This window comes from Poecilia reticulata, unplaced genomic scaffold, assembly GCF_000633615.1.
Source record: "Poecilia reticulata strain Guanapo unplaced genomic scaffold, Guppy_female_1.0+MT scaffold_155, whole genome shotgun sequence".
Classification (NCBI taxonomy): Eukaryota; Metazoa; Chordata; class Actinopteri; order Cyprinodontiformes; family Poeciliidae; genus Poecilia; species Poecilia reticulata.
In genome coordinates, this window is record NW_007615016.1 from 478,698 (window position 1) to 483,697 (window position 5,000).

The window sequence follows — 5,000 nt, forward strand, 5'->3', positions numbered from 1 at the left end:
ACCACAGCGAAGCTCAGCCCGTTACCTAGCGACCACAGCAAAGCTCAGCCCGTTACCTAGCGACCACAGCGAAGCTCAGCCCGTTACCTAGCAACCACAGGTGATCTCCAACTGCTGGTTTTTATGCGCTGTACAATGGCTGCAGGAAAAGACAAGCGGTTAGTTGTTGGCTTGCTGTGTTCTGGCTGGTTGTGCAGGAGGCTCCACTGTGTTTTACTTTCAGGGTTTTCAGTGTCGTCTGTTTTAAACACATGAATGTTTCGCCTATCAGTCTGAAAAATGRCGGAGTTCGATGCGCAGAAGCAGGAAGTGTTTCGTTCATCCTGGTCTCCAGAAGAAAATGCTCCTCCTGCTGTGAAGCAATAGTTAGCGCTGGCGCTGCTCACCTTGATGACATCATGACCTTTGACCTTCACGGGCGACGTGTTGTTGTTGTTGTGAAATGGTCTTGCTTTGAACACTGACATGGCCGCCAGTTTAACATTTTACACTTGAATATATCCTTTCATCAAATTTTACTGTAAAACCGGAAAGAATCCCAATCAAGTTTTTAATTTATGAATTCATTCATTAATGGCAAAATGCAAATCTATCCAACTTCTGAGCCTAATAACTGGCTACCACACTTCAAAAACACAAAATCTTACTTACAACACGGGGAAAATATCATGTTTTAATGAAATAATCCTTCAGTAGAACTTAAAATAATAACCCATGTCTTGCGTAAAATGTTACTTGTAAGTTAGTTTAGTCAAGTGAACTAAGATATTTGCAACAGAAACTAGATAAAAAAACATGAAAGGTTTTGTTTTTGCAGTGCATGTCTTGTTCTGATGTTCTGCTTTTTCAGTGACGTTTCTACAACATCTGGTGGGGCTGTAAACCACACGTTTAGTCAGGTTATCAGGGTTTTTTCTCTAACTGTGTTTAACACAGAAAAGCAACTCTTTGTTGAATTGCTGGAGTTGAAATCAATAAATGATTGTTAACCCTGTGAGGATCGACGTGTTCAGTGACGGTACATCAGGATCTGAATCCTTCGGCTGATAATCTCCTGACTTCAAAGCCGTTATTTCAGTCTTTTGTCTTTATTACCACCAAGCAACCAAGTCTGAGCTAAAACCTCTTTGACTCATCAAAGRAAATCAGTAAAATAACCGTGAAAAAAGAAAGAAACTCGTCTGGGTGAGATTTCAAAGTGATGCCTCTTTGTTTTCTGTTTCTATTTTACTATAATTTCATGATTAATCAAGAATGTTAATTAATAAATGCATCAGTTTGTTCTGATTGCTGCGAACTCGGTGCCTGACCTTGGATGGTGAAATCGTAGCGGTTGGTGTTACGGTACAGAACAAGGTCCCTTTAAGACTTTTTAAGGCCGTCATGAGTGGATTTTAAGATCTGTGTCTCCACAGAAATGTACAAACCTCATGCAGCCAGCTGCTGATTAGTTAGCTTTTAAAACGGCTAACTAGCTGGAATGCTTTAGCAGTGAATTAGCTGTATTGCCTGGTTGCCTAGCAACACAGGCTGATCTCCAGCGTTTGGTCAGCTGGTTTTCCCGCTGTATGCGCTGTACAATGGCTGCTGGAAAAGACAATAGTGTTACTGACTTGCTGCATTCTGGTTGGTTGTGCAGGAGGCTCCACTAATGCTTTTCAAAGATGGACGGTTGTATAATTGCTCATCTGTTGGCAGCCCAAAAGGTCACCTTTAACCTTTTATTTTGAAATTCCTTTTGTCTGTTGCTCCTTTTTGTGGATGATTTATTTTATTCATATTAATAAAAATGAAATGGCGTGTTTCTGTTTGGACCCTCTGAACTGCAGCCATGTGACGCCTGCAGCGCTGAAACAAAGCGTTAGCTTCTCCTTCGCTCCGCTTTGCGTTTGAATATCAGGGCGTGGTCCAGCATGGACATAACTCTTCATTCGCTCAGCGTCACAGAAGGTCTCGTGTTTTTTCCCTCCTTGCCTTTCTTCTCTCTCTGTCATGCCCCTCCATATTTTCCCTCTGCCTATATCTCTTTCCCCATCTCCACCCCACCCTAAATCCATCCATCCTTTCCCCATATTGTGTAAAAACCAGCTGCTGCTCTTTCGGTGTCCTGGCCTGGCGAGCTGAGTGCTGGAGGACGGAGATAAATCCTGCTGGACATATTTCTTTGAGACAGAGAACGATGGGGGCGCGGGGCGGGGAACACATTAGAGGGTTTGGGACAGAGGACAAATGGTGAAAAACGAGAAGAAAAGACTGAAGACAAATTTCAGGCTGTAGAGAGGATCTGTCACACTTTGATCTGATCTACATGTTGTGCTGCTTCGTCTTTGGGTTTGGATGGTTCCTGAGACGTTCAGGCCGGGTTACAGAGTGGAGCTGTCCCAGAAGCTGCTCAGGTTTTTATCTTTAATAAAAGATAAAAACCAACTGATCCCGCTCCAGTTAGTTTGTCCAGAAAGTCCGATTTGTTTGGTGTGACCTCTAATCGACCTCTGACCTCTGTTCCTCCAAACCTCGGTCTGGGTTTGTTTGAATGTGAGCGCCAAGCGGACCGGAGACCGCTCCAAAAGCAGGAAGTGGACTTCAGAGCAGGGCATTGGAACGAGCAAACAGAAATGTGGCTTTTTGTTCCAACTTCATGTTCTGTAACTTCTGGACTGGGAGAATCTGGAACCGGACCCAGAACCTTCCAAACTCTCTTTACATAGATTTATTTTCTGTTTCAGATGAATCAGATCAGATAAATGTGACAATACAGGTTGAAGAAGTTGGATTAGAGATGAGCAGAACTTTAAATGACCTCAGAAGAACAAAAGGTCCTCATGAAGTTTCATAAGAAGCTCCGGCATCTGGAAAGCAAAATGCAAACAAATAATGATTATTATTTTGTTTCTATTCAGTATAAACAGAAAAAATCACGTTAGTGTAGCTGGACTTCTTCTTGAGTGCAAAAGCTCATAGTTTTCATGAAATGTTCTAGATTTTGACTTCAGGTTAAAGTTTGGAGAGTTTATTTCTTCCATCTTTTTAAAACGATTGGAGAATATTTCCGTCATTGTAAGTTTGGTATAAAGAGGGAATGTTCTGTCTGCAGCGTGCCGAGGTGAGATGCTTGTCAGACTGAAGGCCTGCGAGTCGAGCTGACGTCTTGAAGAGATTGGAGTGGCTCTGAGGTCAGAGGTCACGTAAACACAGCTGGCTCAGAAACGCTGTCCTCTCGTCTGCTCCATCCTTTTCTTCTCAGTTGTTTTTCTTTAATCTTCGACGCGTCCTCTCATTCTCTGCTCACCTTTCTACATTTGCTTATCATTTGCACAAATGTGGGTCTCCCTGCTATCTGCTGCTCCATTAGGCTTCCTTTCTGTCTCTTCATCATGTCTGCTCCAGCTGGAATGTTCCCTTGATTTCCAGATCCTTCACATCTTCACGTTGTTGTCAATAAATCTGTCTTTACTTCCTTCTGTCTCCTCTGTTACTGCTCTGGCCTTTCATCTGCTGCTCTATCTGCGCCGCATGGCACCGGGCCGGACGGCTCAGCTTCTCCTGACAGGATCCACCGCAACCTCAGCATGTTGGCTGAAGTCTGCTGGAATTTTCCCATCAACCTAAATGTTGCTTGTGATGCTTAAACACTTGCAACGGCTCCAGAAACCGAATATGTCTGATATTTTTGGGCAAGGATTGAGGAAAACTACCTCAACGTTTTCATGAGATATCTGTTGAAACAACCCGTGTTCTGACCATCTGTGCTACCTCGTCAGATTTTCCTACCGCAGCACGGATAGATGGCCAAGTCTGTCTGTCTGTGCTACCCGTCTAAAACCGCTACCGTCATGTTTACAAACAGAAAACTACAGCAGATTGTTAAATATACTGGATAACATTATCGAGTGACTGAAGTGGAAGCAGTTAGCTTAGCTTAGCATCGGAACAATTTATACACACGACGAAACCACAGAAGATCATTTCCTTCATCTGAACATCCTACCATTTAAAATTAAAGCTATAGATGTATGAACCTTCCTTCCTTCCTTCCTTCCTTCCTTCCTAACACCTTGTCCCTAACTGGGAGCTGCTGCTGCCTCTCCAGCTAGCGTTCCGGGTGAGAGGCGGGTCACCTGGACAGGTCGCCAGTCTGTCACAGGGCAACACAGAGACACACAGGACACACACACACACACACACACACACACACACACACACACACCTAGGGAGAATTTAGAGAGACCAGTTAACCTGACAGTCATGTTGTGGGACGAAGCTGGAGTTACTAGAATGTTCTACCTTTAAAAGTATTTTAAATCCAGAGGCGTTTGTCAGAATAAACAGGTTTTCATTGAAATGAAATGAAACACACACACACACATCACTGTAACTCTGTTAATCCGTTTTATGTCAGTCTGTTACCAGCAGCAGCCACAATGTGTCCACCAGGTCGCTGGAACGATGGGACATGATGAATATACGCTGATATTCTGGCCTGATTTCAGACATATCAGCTGCTGATATTGGCCCCATGTCTGTGGGAGCTGGTTTTGCTATTGATTCACAGAGGAACAATCAGCTGTTTTGTCAGGAGAACAATAAACGGAGCAGATGAACTGGTTGTGCGACTGGGCGTACTGGTTGGCAGACGGTTTAGCGCGGCTTCCTGGAAGGAACAATAAGGAATTCAGAACCAAACAAACTGAAACACCAGAAGTACAAGAACAACCAGATTTAACTTCCATCAACTTCTATTGATGACAAACGTTAGAAAGAAGAAAAGCGAAGTGGGAACTGCTGCAAACGCTGAGGCCTGCTGCTCAGACTGCAGAATCAGCTGCCAGTGTGGTCCCAGTTTGGGCCCAGTGAGGTCCCAGTTTGGGCCCATTGGTTCCCAGTGTGGTCCCATTGGTTCCCAGTGTGGTCCGTTCCATTGGTTCCCAGTGTGGTCCCATTGGTTCCCAGTGTGGTCCCATTGGTCCCAGTGTTGTCCCATTGGTCCCAGTATGGTCCCA

The 5,000-nt window shown here is 44.2% G+C and overlaps 2 long non-coding RNA genes across 3 annotated transcripts in view; one reads left to right on the plus strand and one right to left on the minus strand.

The window, feature by feature from the left end:
- The window catches only part of LOC103459995 (uncharacterized), a 15,558-nt gene that overhangs the window by 4,627 nt on the left and 5,931 nt on the right, over window positions 1-5,000 (plus strand). The window lies entirely within an intron of this gene.
- Window positions 4,367-5,000, minus strand: part of LOC103459994 (uncharacterized) — a 5,245-nt gene continuing 4,611 nt past the window's right edge. For both annotated transcript variants that reach the window (XR_532839.1, XR_532838.1), the window contains exon 2: window positions 4,367-4,651. This is a non-coding gene — a long non-coding RNA (uncharacterized LOC103459994). The remainder of the gene's footprint in view (window positions 4,652-5,000) is intronic.